Below are 18165 nucleotides of genomic sequence, written 5' to 3' on the forward strand. Positions count from 1 at the left end.
TTGGGAGTGTTCCTCCCTCTGCTATATTTTGGAAGAGTTTGAGAAGGATAGGTGTTAGCTCTTCTCTAAATGTTTGATAGAATTTGCCTGTGAAGCCATCTGGTCCTGGGCTTTTGTTTGTTGGAAGATTTTTAATCACGGTCTGAATTTCAGTGCTTGTGATTGGTCTGTTTATATTTTCTATTGCTTCCTGGTTCAGTCTCAGGAGGATGTGCTTTTCTAAGAATTTGTCCATTTCTTCCAGGTTGTCTATTTTATTGGCATATAGTTGCTTGTAGTAATCTCTCATGATCCTTTGTACTTCTGCAGTGTCAGTTGCTACTTCTCCTTTTTCATTTCTAATTCTACTGAATTGAGTCTTCCCCCTTTTTTTCTTGATGAGTCTGGCTAATGGTTTATCAATTTTGTTTATCTCTCAAAGAACCAGCCTTTAATTTTATTGATCTTTGCTATTGTTTCCTTCATTTATTTTTCATTTATTTCTGATCTGTCTTTATGATTTCTTTCCTTCTGCTAACTTTGGGGATATTTTGTTCTTCTTTCACTAATTGCTTTAGGTGTAAGGTTAGGTTGTTCATTTTTGACGTTTCTTGTTTCTTGAGGTAGGATTGTATTGTTATAAACTTCCCTCTTAGAACTGCTTTTGCTGCATCCCATAGGTTTTGGGCTGTCGTGGTTTTATTGTCATTTGTTTCTAGGTATTTTTTGATTTCCTCTTTGATTTCTTCAGTGATTTCTTGCTATTTAGTAGTGTATTATTTAGCCTCCATGTGTCTGTATTTTTTACAGATTTTTTTTTCTAATTGATATCTAGTCTCAACCTTGTGGTCAGAAAAGATCCTTGATACAATTTCAATTTTCTTAAATTTACCAAGGCTTGATTTGTGACCCAAGATATGATCTATTCTGGAGAATGTTCCATGAGCACTTGAGAAGTAAGTGTATTCTGTTGTTTTGGGGTGGAATGTCCTATAAGTATCAATTAAGTCCATCTTGTTTAATGTGTCATTTAAAGCTTGTGTTTCCTTATTTATTTTCATTTTGGATGATTTGTCCATTGGTGAAAGTGGCATGTTAAAGTCCCCGTCTATGATTGTGTTACTGTCGATTTCCCCTTTTATGGCTGTTAGCATTTGCCTTATATATTGACGTGCTCCTATGTTGGGTGTATAAATACTTACAATTGTTATATCTTCTTCCTGGATTGATCTTTTGATCATTATATAGTGTCCTTCTTTGTCTCTTGTAAGAGTCTTTATTTTAAAATCTATTTTGTCTGATATGAGAATTGCTACTCCAGCTTTCTTTTGATATCCCTTTGCATGGAATATCTTTTTCCATCCCCTCACTTTCAATCAGTATGTGTCCCTAGGTCTGAAGTGGGTCTCTTGTAGACAGCATATAGATTTGTCTTGTTTTTGTATCCATTCAGCCAGTCTCTGTCTTTCAGTTGGAGTATTTAATCCAGTTACGTTTAAGGTAATTTTCGATATATATATTCCTATTACCATTTTCTTAATTGTTTTGGGTTTGTTTTTGTAGGCCTTTTCCTTCTCTTGTGTTTCCTGCCTAGAGAAGTTCCTTTAGCATTTGTTGTCAAGCTGGTTTGGTGGTGCTGAATTCTCTTAGCTTTGCTTGTCTGTAAAGGTTTTAATTTCTCTGTCGAATCTGAATGAGATCCTTGCTGGGTAGAGTAATCTTGGTTGTAGGTTTTTCCCTTTCATCACTTTGAATATGTCCTGCCACTCCTTTCTGGCTTGCAGACTTTCTGCTGAAAGATCAGCTGTTAACCTTATGGGGATTCCCTTGTATGTTATTTTTTGTTTTTCCCTTGCTTCTTTTAATATTTTTTCTTTATAGTTTGATTAATATGTGTCTTGGTGTGTTTCTCCTTGGATTTATCCTGTATGGGACTCTCTGCACTTCCTTGACTTGATTGACTATTTCCTTTCCCATATTAGGGAAGTTTTCAACTATAATCTCTTCAAATATTTTCTCAGTCCCTTTTTTCCCCCCTCTTCTTCTTCTGGGACCCCTATAATTTGAATGTTGATGCGTTGAATATTGATGCATTTAGTATTGTCCCAGAGGTCTCTGAGACTGTCCTCAATTATTTTCATTCTTTTTTCTTTATTTTGCTGTGTGGTAGTTATTTCTACTATTTTATCCTCTAGATCACTTATCTGTTCTTCTACCTCAGTTATTCTGCTATTGATTCCTTCTAGAGAATTTTTAATTTCATTTATTGTATTGTTCATCGTTGTTTGTTTGCTCTTTAGTTCTTCTAGATCATTGTTAAATGTTTCTTTTATTTTCTCCATTCTATTTTGAAGATTTTGGATCATCTTTACTATCATTACTCTGAATTCTTTTTCAGGTAGACTGCCTATTTCCTCTTTCTTTGTTTGGTCTGGTGGGTTTTTACCTTGCTCCTTCATCTGCTGTGTATTTCTCTGTCTTCTCATTTTGCTTAACTTACTGTGTCTGGGGTCTCCTTTTTGCAGGCTTCAGGTTCCTAATTCCCATTGTTTTTTGTGTCTGCCCCCAGTGGGTAAGGTTGGTTCAGTGGGTTGTGTAGGGTTCCTGGTAGAAGGGACTGGTACCTGTTTTCTGATGGATGAGGCTGGATCTTGTCTTTCTGGTGGGCAGGACCACGTCTGGTGGTATGTCTTGGGGTGTCTGTGACCTTATTATGATTTTATGAAACCTCTCTGCTAATGGGTGGGGTTGTGTTCCTGTCTTGCTAGTTGTTTGGCACAGGGTGTCCAGCACTGTAGCTTGCTGGTTGTTGAGTGGAACTGGGTCTTAGCATTGAGATGGTGATCTCTGGTAGAACTTTTGCTGTTTGATATTACATGAGGCCAGGAGGTCTCTGGTGGACCAATGTCCTGATCTTGGCTCTTCCACCTCAGAGGCTCAAGCCTCACACCCGGCTGAAGCACCAAGACCCTGTCAGCCACACAGCTCAGAAGAAAAGGGAGAAAAACTAACTAACTAACTAAATAAATAAATAAAGTCATTAATATAAAAAATAAATTATTAAAAATTAAAAAATGATAAAAAAAGAAAGAAAGAAGAGAGCAACCAAACCAAAAAACAAATCCACCAATGATAACAAGCACTAAAAACTACACTAAAAAAAAAAAAAGAAAACTGGACATAACAGATCCCTAGGACAAATGGTAAAAGTAAAGATATACAGACAAAATCACACTAAGAGATGTACACATACACACTCAGGAAAGGAGAAAAATGAAAAAAATATATATAGATAGATACATTTAAAAAAAAGGAAGAGAGCAACCAAATCAATAAACAAATCTACCAATGATAATAAACTCTAAATGCTAAACTAAGATAAACATAAAACCAGAAACAAATCAGATGCAGAAAGCAAACCCCAAGTCTACAGTTGCTCCCAAAGTCCACCGCCTCAATTTTGGGATGATTTGTTGTCTATTCAGGTATTCCACTGATGAAGGGTACATCAAGTTGGTTGTGGAGATTTAATCCGCTGCTTCTGAGGCTGCTGGGAGAGATTTCCCTTTCTCTTCTTTGTTCCCACAACTCCTGGTGTTCAGCCTTGGATTTGGCCCCGCCTCTGCATGTAGGTCGCCTGAGGGCATCTGTTCCCCGCCCAGACAGAATGGGGTTAAAGTAGCAGCTGATTAGGGAGCTCTGGCTCACTCACGCAGGAGGTGAGGGAGGTGTACAGAATGCAGGGCAAGCCTGCAGCGGCAGAGGCCGGGCATGATGTTGCAACAGCCTGAGGTGCACCATGTGTTCTCCTGGGAAAGTTTTCCCTGGATCACAGGACCCTGGCAGTGGCGGGCTGCACAGGTGCAGGAGGGGAGGTGTGGATAGTGAACTGTGCTTAAACACAGGTTTGTTGGTGGCTGCAGCAGCAGCGTTAGTGTTTCATGCCCGTCTCTGGTGTCCGTGCTGATATCCGTGGCTCGTGCCCATCTCTGGAGCTTTTTTAGGTGGTGCTCTGAATCTTCTCTCCTCATGTACCCACAACCACTGGTCTCTTGCCTCTCAGGCAGTTCCAGACTTTTTCCTGGACTCCCTCTGGCTAGCTGTGGTGCACTAGCACCCTTCAGGTTGTGTTCACACAGCCAACCCCAGTCATCTCCCTGGGATCTGACCTCCGAAGCCCGAGCCTCAGCTCCCAATCCCCACCCACCCCGGCGGGTGAGCAGACAAGCCTCTCAGGCTGGTGAGTGCTGGTCAGCTCCAATCCTCTGTGTGGCATCCTCTCCGCTTTGCCCTCTGCATCCCTGTTGCTGAGCTCTTCTCCGTGGCTCTGAAGCTTCCCCACTGCCACCCCCTGTCTCCACCAGTGAAGGGGCTTCCTAGTGTGTGGAAACCTTTCCTCCTTCACAGCTCCCTCCCAGAGGGGCAAGTCCTGTCCCTATTCTTTTGTCTGTGATTTTTCTTTTTTCTTTTGCCCTACCCAGGTATGTGGGGAGTTTCTTGCCTTTTGGGATCTGAGGTCTTCTGCCAGCGTTCAGTAGTGTTCTCTAGGAGTTGTTCACATGTAGATGTATTTCTGATGTATTTGCAGGGAGGAAGGTGATCTCCAAGTCTTACTCCTCTGCCATCTTGAAGGTCCCTCAAATCAACAGAATTTAAGTGAAAAATAGAAACAAATCCCATGGCAATCCTAAACAAAGATTTCTTTTACTAAGATTTTCATATTATAGGACAAACAGAGTAGCAGTCATACAAATTTTTTTTTTATTTCCCAGTCCAACTTCATCAGATAATGTTCCACCATATGCTTAATTTAGTTTAAAAATTCAGTCAACTAAATGGGTAAGATAATTTCCTAATCTAAATATAATAATATCAAAGAGATAGTTTGCATAATAATAGGATACATTTCTTTATTTATAACTTTAGTAGTATTTGATGAAGTACCTATAGGAAGTTCTGTAGGGAAAGAGAGAACTAACCTTTAGATTATTTACCATGTGCTAACTACTATACCTATTGCTATATTTACATTAACTTGCTTAGCACTCACTGCTATCCTGCAAGATATAACCTACCTTCAATATAGAAATGAAAAGACTTTGGCTCAGAGTTTAATAAAACCTATTCAGGTTTACATAGAAATAATGATGGAGTAATAAATTGGGCCTCAGGTCAGTCTGTATAAAGAACAAATATTCTTCTTGCTTCTTTATACCACTGTTTTACATAAGCTAGAGGAGACCATTCCCCATCCCACACAAGGCTGAGTACCATATGATACACTTGCATAATATGTATTGTAGGAAGCTCTTATAGGATTTAACACATTTGTTTAGTGACAGATTCCCATGTAGAATCTAGTCAATAGGCTCCATTAGGTCAGATCCTCAGTCTGATTATCACTTTATAAATTCCTGTATCTCACACTCAGAATTTGAGTCCTTAGTCAAAATCTGTTAACTGGCAGCCTTAAAAGAACATCTTTATAATTTAAAGAAAATACTAGGCAAGAATACAATGATTCAAGATCTACAAAACAAGCTACAGTCTGTCAGAGAAAAATTATCTTAAAAAGCAGCCCATGTCAATCCCTCTTGCACTCTGGGTATGGAGTTTCCTTAAAAAACTAAAAATAGAATTACCATATGACCCAGCAGTCCCACTACTGGGCATATACCCAGAGAAGACCATAATTCAAAAAGACACATGCACCCCAATGTTCATTGCAGCACTCTTTACAATAGCCAGGTCATGGAAACAACCTAAATGCCCATCGACAGACGAATGGATAAAAAAGATGTGGTACATATATACAATGGAATATTACTCAGCCATAAAAAAGAACAAAATTGGGTCATTTGTAGAGATGTGGATGGACCTAGAGACTGTCATACAGAGTGAAGTAAATCAGAAAGAAAAAAACAAATATCGTATGTTAACACATATATATGGAATCTAGAAAAATGGTACAGATGAACAAGTTTGCAAGGCAGAAATAGAGACACAGATGTAGAGAACAAACATATGGACACCAGGGGGGGAAAGCGCGGGAGAGGGGATGAATTGGGAGATTGAGATTGACATATATAGATAACTAATAAATAATTAATAATAATAATAAATAACTAATAAATAGATAACTAATAAGAACCTGCTGTATAAAATTTTTTAAATAAAATTTAAAAAAAACATACCCCCCCAAAAAAAGCAACCATGTCTGATACAACCCTAAAGCAGACTCTGTCAGGTCTGTGGAGGCCAAAATATTCTGTGCCTATCATTCCTGCCATCCCTGGTCACCACCCCAAAATGTACACACATCCAGACAGCTATCCAGTCAGCTCACTCTGTCGTGCTCTGTGCTTTCTCTCTTCTGACCCAACCTCTATCCTCCTTTCCTTCCAAACCATCTCACTGCAAAACCCTATGTACCTTATTCCAGAGTAAACAGACTCCCTTCTACCCTCAGCTGCTACACAGAACACTTCCTATACTTCCTTGCTTTACTAAAATTTGGTGCATCTCCCAAGGCCACTACTTCTTTGGTGGCCCTTTCAAGGGCCATATTCCCATATGCCATAGTCCATAGCTCTCTCCCAAATACCATATTACATAGCTCTAAGGCATGGGTTTTGCATTCTTTTCACTCACCAGTGCATTTTTCAAACCATTGTTTCCCTGTCCTTAAGTTTAAAAGATATGTTTGTCATTTGAGATTCATGTTGTTTAACATATCATCAATTCCTCCTAAACCATCAACCACTAACCACCCACCTGGTTATGGTCTTAATCAAAGCTTTTGGCCTCTGTATCATAATGGTCCTCTCCACCCCAAGTCTCTTCCAGAGATCCCAATTAAAATCCACGTATAGTAGCTACTTTCAGCTCTTTAAAGTCCCTCATTCCTTCTATGCCTGTCCTTGGACTTCAATTCTCTCCTGTCTCTACTTTATTTTTTACTTAGTCTACACCTCATGGTCTATCATGTCACCCCTCTCATAATACTCTTCTCAACAACCTTGCCCCATATCCTCCCATCACACTATCCTAGAAAACCCCACCTTTAACTTCTATGATCTACCAGGCAGTATTGGAAAATGTAAGTTCACGGTGCTTATTGGTATCCCTTCATATTCTAGATCTTTGATTTTCACTTGGTTTTTAGCACTGCTTGTAAACCATATATTCCTAGTCAGCAATCTCCTCTTATCAAATATTAGTAATAATTTTAAAACTTCATCAGTCTTCTCAGGCAACATGCCTCAAACCTCCTATCTCGCTCTTAAGACATGACCTTACCTCCCACTTTAGGAAGGAAGAAGAGACAATCCTATGAGAATTTCTTTAGCTTCCCACTCTCAGATCTACAAGACTAACTAAATCTACCCTTGTCTTTTTCTTCTTTCTGTCTCAGTGGAAGAGTTTCCCATCCTGAGGCTGATCCTTAAACTTATGCTTTGACTTCCAACTAAGTTTTCTAACCAACCTACTGCAACTACTCTTACCAGTTACCAATGACCTCCTTGTTGCTATTCAGTGGATGGGGTTCTGTTCTTAACTTACTTGATTTCTGTGAACCTCTTTCTCCTTCTTGGAACACTTTCGTCTATTAATTTTTATAACATCACACTCTCCTGGTTTTCCTACTACATACCTGTCCATTTCTCAGTATCTTCCTCTACCTGCCCTACAAGTGTTGTTCTACTATAAGGCTCCATCCTTGGTTATCTTCTCACTCTACATATTTTTGCTGAGTAATTTCACCCATTCCTATAACCTCAACCACCATCAATATCAGCAGTCTTTAAATTTGTTATCAGTCCATTTGAGAATCTGATGAAAATTCTGGGCCTTGTCCCTAAAAGCATGTGCACAAGCAGAAATTTTTCCAAACCATTTTAGGAGGTTCATGGACACCCTGAAACCTATTGATGGACCTTTCCGGTTTTCCTGATCTACAGTGCTAACAGCCCCCAAACCTTCATCTCCATCCATGTCTCTTAGACAAGACTCATATATCACACTGCCAACTTGATATCTCTAATCAAATATTCCACCAGCACCACACATTCAACATGTTTAAAACCTACTATTTTCTTCCTACCCTAAACCTGACACCTACAGATTTACTTTTTTTGTCATTCAATAAGGTTTTCTTTATTGGGTCTTGTGCAATTCTTGTTAAGTTTATTGCCAGATATTTAAAGTTGTTTCCATTGAGAATGAGATATATTTCCCATTTCTATTTCTAGGTGCTTAATGCTAGCACAGAAGAAAAAAGCTATTTTTTTATATTTATCAAATATTCAGGCATCTTGTTAAATTTTACTAGCATTTTTACTATAGTCTCTTGGATTTTCTAAATATAAATTCAAAGAATTGGCAGAAAAAAGCTAGTTTGTTTTCCTTTTCTAATATTTATGCTGATTATTCAATGTTCTTGTCTTATTACATTTGCTAATCTGGCTACTGAAAGTGTGGAATCAACAGTATTGGCATCATCTAGGAGCTTATTAAAGATGAAGTATCTCAGCCCCATCCCTAGACCTACTAAATCATAAGCTGCATTTTAAAGATCCCCAGGTGACTCATGTATACAGTAAAAATTGAGCATACTGCTATAGAATATTCAAGACAATATTGAATAATAATGATAGTAGCTTGCATTATTTACTTACTGGTTTTAATTGAAATGGGCTCTATGTTTCACCATCTAAGTGATTTTGGTAAATGTTTTTTATAACACAAAAATAATTTTTCCTCTTGCTATCTTAGAATGTTTTATTTAGAATGACTGCTTAATCAGAGTTCTTTATTATCAAATTTCTTTATATATATGATAATATAGTCTTTCTACCTTGATTAAGTTAATATAATTAATTACATCAACAAATGGTTCAGTTACACCAACAAAGTTAATGTATCTTTTGATATATTACTGGATCCTATATCTTAATATTTTATTTTAATTTTTTTTTCTATATCCATAAACAACTAGTCTCTAGCTTTCTTTATTGGTTTGAGGTATCAAATTGTAGCTGGTTTTTTTGTTTGTTTTTTTTTTCTGTATGTGGGCCTCTCATTGTTGTGGCCTCTCCCATTGCTGAGCACAGGCTCCGACGTGCAGGCTCAGCGGCCGTGGCTCATGGGCCCAGCCGCTCCGCAGCATGTGGGATCTTCCCGGCCCGGGGCCCGAACCTGTGTCCCCTGCATCGGCAGGCGGACTCTCAACCACTGCGCCACCAGGGAAGCCCTGTAGCTGGTTTTATAAAATGATTTGGGAACTATATTTGTCATCTTTGTCAGTAGACAGGAACAATGGTTGGCAAACCTAGTTTGCACATTAGAATTACCTGGGGAGCTTTAGAGAAATATTAATGTTCAGGCCTGTCTCCTAGAGATTCTGATTCAAGTAGTCTGGGACTCACCAGAAAACAGTATTTTTAATTAAATTAAATTTTTAAAAAACAGCTCCACAGGTGATTCTAGTGAGTCCTTAGGACTGAGAAATACTGGTCTAAAATCCTTTAAATAACTTGAGAAGATTAAGTACAATTTAACCATTATCTTGTCAATGGGTGCTATTTAGTCACCTTCTCAGTTTCTTTTAATGTAATTGTTCCATTAAAATTTCCCATTTCTTTTTAAATGAATTTTAATAAACTTATATCTTGTTCTCTATGAGGTTAAGGACATTTCCTTCTATTCTCATTTTGCTGAGAGTTTTTCTTTTTTTAATCATGAATGGATGTTCAATTTTGTCAAAGGCTTTTTCTGCATCTCTTGAGATGATGATGCAGTTTTACTTCTTTAGTCTGTTAATATGGTGAATTACATTGATTGACTGTGAAATGTTGAACTAGCCTTTCCCTCCCAAGATAAATCCCACTTTATTGTGACATCCTTTTTATATGTTGCTGGCTTCTATTTGTTAATATTTTGTTGAGTGGGGAGATATCAGGAAACTCACCCTTACTGGTCATTCTTCATTTTCCTCCCCATAAGTCTGCTATTGTTACTTCTCAAATTTTTCAGTTGCTTCATTGCTTTTTGTAGTCTATTCAGATTTTCAGTTGGAATCAGTGGAAGAGATAGACTGTGGTACGCTTACTCCATCTTGACTAGGACCAGAAGTCTGTCACTTTCTTTGGATATTTTTTGTAAACAGTACATCCAATTAGCCTGCTTTTAAATGGAGAATTCAGTCTATTTACATAAAGCTCATATCTTTGATTTTATTTGTTTCATTTTATTTTATTTATTTGTACTTTTTTGGTCTTTGGATTTTTTCTATTGTCTAATTATTCCATACCTCCACAATCTCCTGTTATTTAAAAATGCCATTAGGGACTTCCCTGGTGGTCCAGTGGTTAAGAATCCACCTTCCAACGTGGGTTCGATCCCTGGTCGAGGAACTAAGATCCCACATGCTGTGGAGCAACTAAGCCCATGCACCACAACTACAGAGCCCACACGCTCTGGAGCCCATGAGCCACAGTTACAGAGCCCATGCACTCTGGAGCCTGCGTGCCACAACTAGAGAGAAGCTTGCATGCTGCAAGGAAAGATCCCGTGTGCCACAGCTAAGACCTGACTAAGCCAAAAAATAAATAAATGAATAAATAAATAGATAAATAAGTATTTTTAAATAATATAAAAATAAATACATAAATATGCCATTGTAATTTTTCAATTCATAAATATTCACTTTCCCTTTCTGGAGGTCATAAGCAAGCACCTTTTACTCAACTATTACCCAAAAGTAGATACCAACTGTTTTCTCTCCAACAAGGCATTTGTCTTTCATTTCTTTACTCCTTTCTTTAAAGAAATGCTCTTTAGAACACATTTTCTTTTGACACTATTTTCCCCCTCCCAAATGAGTCTTTTCCCATGTTTTTTTCTCTTCCTTTCCTCCTGTTTCCACCTAGGTTGTACAGAGATTTAGTACTTTGTTTATTTCCAGACTAGCATTATATTTTTCAGTACATGTCCTCTATTCCAGGATCATTGTCTTAGCCCTTGCTTTATGTATAATGATTATACATTTAGATAGATGGGAAAATACTTTATCCTCCTTTGCCCCTCCCTATGTCCTCTTCATCTTTCCTTATCTTGAATTCTCTCTTCAGATTAATTCCATTTTGGTTACAGTCTCTACTCAACTATTTTCCTCAGATTTGGTAGAAAGATAATATATTCAGTAACTCTTTATATATTTGCAAACAACTTTTTACATGCCAATAGATGAATCTCAGAAACCTAATGAACAAAAGAAGCCAGACACAAATGAGCACATGTTGGATGATTCCATCTATAGAAGTTTGAGAACAAACAAAACGGATATATTGATATATGATAGTGATTAGAATAATGGTTACTTTGGGGAGAGGAATGAGGGAGCCTACTGGGGTGCTGGAAATATGTTTCTTATTCTCTGTGGTGCTTCCCTGTGTTTATATGTATGTAAAAATCATCAACCTGTATGCTTAAGATCTTTGCACTTTTCTATATGTGACCTATACCTCAAGAAAAAGAAAAAGTTTAAAGGGGATGAAGAATATTAATAAATTAATAGCTTAACTATAGAAGGAAGTTGAAAAAGAGGACCAAGAATAAGACTTTCTCCCATAAAAAGCACCATACCAAAAACTGTTAAAAGCAATTTCTAGCAAAACTCTCAGGAACGAGTATATTTAATGCTATTTAAAATGTTCTGATTTTTAAAAATAGAGAAATGAAAAGATTCCCAAATAATTTTGCAACATGAAAAGGTGACCTCATATTTTTGCCCTTGAATTGGCCAGAATAAAGAAGCATCAGGTATCCACATTCTAAAGAAAGAAAGCTGCAAACAGTTGGAGACATCTGGGCTTGTTGGGAAGTGAACTCGCCCTCCTAAACCCGCAGCTCCTTCCACTTTGGGGTGCTAGAATGAGGAAAAAGCTGAAGGCTGCTAGCCTTCTCACTCCCCACCCCTTCACCTCCCTAATCCCCACCCCAGGGCTCTTCAGCAACAGGTTAAGCTGATCTGGATAGAGGGAAGCATGTTCAAACAATTAAGAACATATATAGTTGACATCTATTCTGTGAGCCCAAGTTATTAGAATACATAGTTACCTAATTATAATTTCTACCAAAGAGTGGTCACCATGCAAAGAAGTCAAGAATCCACAAAAAAATATTTTTAATTAAAATCTATTAAAAAGCTAGAAATCAATTGGAAAGCATGACATAGCCAAGTGCATGCTGCTGTCTTCCAGATGATAAATGTGAATTTTTAAGAAAAAGACCAGTGAGGACAAAATCTGCTTGTGTCAATCCAGGTTGTTCCTCCTATTATAGCAAAAGCATATTTTATAGCACACATATTTCTTTACTGAGGGCCCACTTTCACTCTTTGTTTTTGACCTCTGTGCAAATTAAAGTTGTGAAGCAGTTATTTCATCTGCTGGAGCTGAGGTCTGTTTGCATTTCCATTCATCTCCTCATTTCTGGGGCTCTGCATTCAGGCGTATGGAGAGAAAAGTCTAACAGAGCAGCAGGCCTTGGTCTGAAATCGGCACTTAGAGTATCTGCCCACACAGAAACAGATCTTTTTGTGAGGTTGAATGATGCTGATAAAATAATAGATTGGCCTGCTGTGTGGAAGCTATGGAAAGGCAGCTAATGGGGCTCCCACAGGTCCTGGGAACCCAGCTAGCAGTTGCAGCAAGAATCTGTTGAAAAAGCAAGATCTAGCTAAGGCACTATAAGTAAATTAACCCAATACATAAAGGTGTGTGTGTGTGTGTGTGTGTGTGTGTGCGTGCGTGCACGTGCTGAGAGGCAAAATTAACCATTAACACACACTAGTTTGATCTATCTAGCTTCTGTTGCAAGTTCCAGCACTGTCTAGCACTGCTTTTGGAAACATGCCCCATGTTTCAACAATACTTTTGCTGAGAAAACAGGCTCCCAGGGACATGGGGGTGTGTATGCCATTAAAACCAATCAATTTCATTGTTAAAATTTACAAATATTTCCATGCAACTGTCAACAGAAATATAATTTTCTGAACACTGTCACACAAATAAAACATATCTTGGAAAACACTGAAGAAGTCAAAATGTCCATTTGGAGTTCCCAATCCTTAGACTTCTCTTTGTGATTTCCAGCTCATTCAGCATCTTAGGAACCAAGCAGACATATTCTGCAGCTGGAAAGTTCGAAGGCAACTTCAACATGTCTCGCAGGCCAAGGTTATCCTGTGCTTTTTGGCTTTGTCCCTCCTGTCCCGACAGAAAGAATGCACAGGGAATGTCTCATTTGGATTCGGGAGGTGAAGGTGGTAGTGAGAAGAGTTGGTAACCGTGCAATGAGTACCCCATCAACCAAACTAAAGTGTGTGTGCGTGTATGTGTGCATGTGTGTGTATGAGAGTAAGGGTGGAAGGGAAACCTGCTCTAAGAGGAAAGAGTAAATAGTTCTTGCTAAGGTATGAATAACTGATAAATACAGTCTCACAGTAAAGCCAAGTCTTCACATGTTATTTCTTTTTGTAAGATTTGTAACCACTTCCTAAAGTGTCTTCATTTTGACCAAGAATAGAGTCTTAAGTTAAATGGAAAAAGCTCTAATGCTGGAACACAGAATCTTGGGCTTGCTGAGCTGATAAGGGAGATTGCCCTTCTGGGAGCCTGGGGAGGTTATACTGTATGGGTTTCCCTGAAAATGCAACTATTGACTCTGTCTTATTTCACGTCTTTCCAGGACAGAGGAAAGACTTGTGTGCCTCTCTGCTCTCTGTATAAAGAACAAAAATATTAATGCAAAATTCAACTTCTCAGAGCACCTGTGTTAGGTCCCAAAAGGGTCAAACACTGGGGTAGTTGATGAGGCAACCAGGGACAATCCAACAGGCTCTAACACATGCCCCTGGGGCGGCCATGCTGCAATCAGCTCACAAGCCAAAAGAACTTGAGTTTGTCCAAAGCTGAGAACAATAGGGCAGACTGGGCAGGCTTGGCCATGCAGAGGCTTTGTGTCATACTCAACGTTCCCTCCCTATGAAAGTCTTGGAAACCTGGGGGACATGAAGAACCCTAGCAGTCATTCTAGACACTTGGAACTTGGTCCCTCTCCCACATGCATTTCTTGTCTGGTTGTATCAACAAATGTAGGGTTGAGGAAGGATGTGAATGATGGAAGGAACTTTCCAGATAGGAGCGAGGGAGCAGAGCCCAGCATGTAACTGCCTCTTCTATTGCCTGCAGCTTGCTCTCTGAGGTACAACCACATCCTCACCATGTGACCAGCATGACCAAACTCAAATTCTGCCATGGGTGCCTCTAAGCCACATCGGTAGTACTGCTTCTTACTTCCAAGCATATCATGCTGCCCCTAGGAGGTATTCAATAAATGTACTGACTGCTAATACCCCACCTTGTGGTGTTTCTTATCTCTCCTATGTGGCTACATCTTGTTTCCCTAGTAGGATCATAAACAAGGACAGCATATAACACTTCACCTGCCTTATAGTTCCTCATGGAGCACCATATACAGAATACTCTGAGAGACACCAAACCCTAAATACTTTCCCGTGCTTGCATAGATGGGCATTTTCTATTTATGTCTATTTCTTTATTTACATTATTCTGTGCAGTGTGGCCTTTTAAACTTTCACCTACAATGACTGCTAGTATAACACTCCAGCCTCTAAATGGAATTAGTTTCCTCGGTTCTGCTGGAGAGCTGCAAGAGACAGAACATATGATCAATTTTATATGATATTTTGATAATTCATATCCTGTTACTGAGAAGAATTACCACAGGAAAGGAAGAAAGAGAGACAGAGAGAGAGAGAAAGATATTGTCTTGTAGATAATAAAAAATTTTCACTCATTTCTTACATTTATCCATTTTCAAGATCACTTTCCATTTTCTTAGTTCTCTTTTCTGAAGTGTTTCTGAGGAAAAATAAAAGACGTATTCCCCTTTAGGTAGTCTGTTTGGAATGCACTATTTGAAGGGGAACCCAGCAATGCATGGGCTTTCATAAGTAACATGACCATCCACCACTTTAAGGAAATACAATATAAATAGATAAAGCAGCTAGCAGGTAATTACATGCATTAAAGAAAGATTCTCCACTTTCCAGGGGAGAATTACCGCAAGCTCCTACTTTGCACTGAGCATGAATTACAACTTTTAAATTTTGATTTGCATAAAACTTTTTGTAACAGAGGTGCACTTATAACAAGAATTTCTCTGAATCCTATTACAATGAGGAGGAGACTGAGGGAGGATCTTCCAGTTCTAGCCACTAATCCAGTGAGATTGTATCTGCATTTGAAAGGGTGATGTCAAACCACTCTAAGGCTGTGACCCATGGGTTTGTCAGCCAATCAAAGACTCAGTGTGCAGCTGGACCAGGTCATTTGTTCTCCCAGATCTTATCAGACTTGACTCCTTTTCCCATTAAGAACTCCTATTTCTCATTTTACGCCTCAAGTTTCCTCTACTCACAAATACCCACAATAGAAAGCAGCTTAACGATCTTCTAATCCACTGATTTTCAAACTTTTTTTTAAATCAGAGAATCCTTTCCTCAAATGAAGGCTCACCCCAAAACCCAAGATGTAAAACAGAGCCACTTGGATGTGCTCTGGTCATGGCGCAAAGCCCCACCAGAAGCCCACCTGCTGCACTGACCTGACCTTCTTAGTAAGGACTTCAAGATGGAAATGCCACTCCCTCCATGTACAAATGGAGAAACTGGAGGTTGGGCTCAGTATTTCTCAGTGAAGATGTTATTGGCATTTGGGGACAAAAGCAGTCTTTACTGTGTAGGATTGACCTCTGCATGGTAGTCCTTTAACTTCCTCAGCTAAGTGCCTGTTGCCCTCCCATACTTGTGTTGACTAAAATCAGCTACTTAGAGAGAGTCATCTGGTTCCTCCTGGGCTGAGAATCACATGGCTCTGAAATGATTTCACCAGGGTTAGTCAGAGGGGCAAGGCCAGCATGAACCCAGGTATCCTGATTCCCAGTCTATTGTTCTTTCCTCTCCAGCACATGGACTTTCCTGCCAGCTACAATTTTTTCTGTCCCTCACCCCTTTTAAGCTTTGCTCTGACAGTTGGGGCCCTGTCTACTGAAATTCAGCTTCTACTTGTCTGTGAGGCTGCCTTGAACCACTGCCATTGCTGCTCTTAATGTAGAAGCCGGGCAGGCTCTTCCATCTGAAGATGGAGATTAGTGTAGACAAAGAAAAGATATCCCAAGCACTTCTCACTTCCTAGTGAGCACAAATTTAAGCCCTGGACCCATGAACAACATAGCTTCTTAGTGAGATGTGAAATTGCAATGTACTAGCCCCTATGAACTGATTTTTTTTAATTGAAATATAGTTGATTTTGTTTGTTGTATATATATATATAAACATATAAAATGTTTATAGTGGAACAGGATAGAAAGCCCAGAGATAAACCCATGTACATATGGTCACCTTATCTTTGATAAAGGAGGCAAGAATATACAGTGGAGAAAAGACAGCCTCTTCAATAAGTGGTGCTGGGAAAACTGTACAGGTACATGTAAAAGTATGAAATTAGAACACTCCCTAACACCATACACAAAAATAAACTCAAAACGGATTAAAGACCTAAATGGAAGGCCAGACACTATCAGACTCTTAGAGGAAAGCATAGACATAAAACTCTAAGACGTAAATCACAGCAAGATCCTTTTTGACCCACCTCCTAGAGAAATGGAAATAAAAACAAAAATAAACAAATGGGACCTAATGAAACTTCAAAGCTTTTGCACAGCAAAGGAAACCATAAACAAGATGAAAAGACAACCCTCAGAATGGGAGAAAATATTTGCAAACGAAGCAACTGACAAAGGATTAATCTCCAAAATTTACAAGCAGCTCATGCAACTCAATATCAAAAAACAAACAATCCAAAAATGGGCAGAAGACCTAAATAGACATTTCTCCAAAGAAGATATACAGATTGCCAACAAACATGAAAGAATGCTCAGCATCATTAATCATTGGGAAATGGAAATCAAAACTACAATGAGATATCATCTCACACCAGTCAGAATGGCCATCATCAAAAAATTTACAAACAATAAATGCTGGAGAGGGTGTAGAGAAAAGGGAACCGTCTTGCACTATTGGTGGGAATGTAAATTGATACAGCCACTATGGAGAACAGTATGGAGGTTCCTTAAAAAACTAAAAATAGAACTACCATACGACCCAGCAATCCCACTACTGGGCATATACCCTGAGAAAAGCTTAATTCAAAAAGAGTCATGTACCAAAATGTTCATTGCAGCTCTATTGACAATAGCCAGGACATGGAAGCAACGTAAGTGTCCATCAACAGATGAATGGATAAAGAAGATGTGGCACATATATACAATGGAATATTACTCTGCCATAAAAAGAAACGAAATTGAGTTATTTGTAGTGAGGTGGATGGGCCTAGAGTCTGTCATACAGAATGAATTAAGTCAGAAAGAGAAAAACAAATACTGTATGCTAACATATATATATGGAATCTAAGGGGGAAAAAATGGTCATGAAGAACCTAGGGGCAAGACGGGAATAAAGACATAGACCTACTAGAGAATGGACTTGAGGATATGGGGAGGGGGAAGGGTAAGCTGTGACAAAGTGAGAGAGTAGCATGGACATATATACACTACCAAATGTAAAATAGATAGCTAGTGGGAAGCAGCCGCATAGCACAGGGAGATCAGTTCAGTGCTTTGTGACCACCTAGAGGGGTGGGATAGGGAGGGTGGGAGGGAGGGAGATGCAAAAGGGAAGAGATATGGGAACATATGTATATGTATAACTGATTCACTTTGTTATAAAGCAGAAACTAACACACCATTGTAAAGCAATTATGCTCCAATAAAGATGTTAAAAAAAAAAAGACACATGCACCCCGATGTTCATTGCAGCACTATTTACAATAGCCAGGTCATGGAAGCAACCTAAATGCCCATCAACATACGAATGGATAAAGAAGTCATGGTATATATACACAATGGAATATTAGTCAGCCATAAAAAGGAACGAAACTGGGTCATTTGTTGAGACGTGGATGGATCTAGAGACTATCATACAGAGTGAAGTAAGTCAGAAATAGAAAAACAAATATCGTATATTAACGCATGTATGTG

This window comes from Mesoplodon bidens (assembly GCF_964165515.1).
Source record: "Mesoplodon bidens genome assembly, chromosome: 9".
NCBI lineage: Eukaryota > Metazoa > Chordata > Mammalia > Artiodactyla > Ziphiidae > Mesoplodon > Mesoplodon bidens.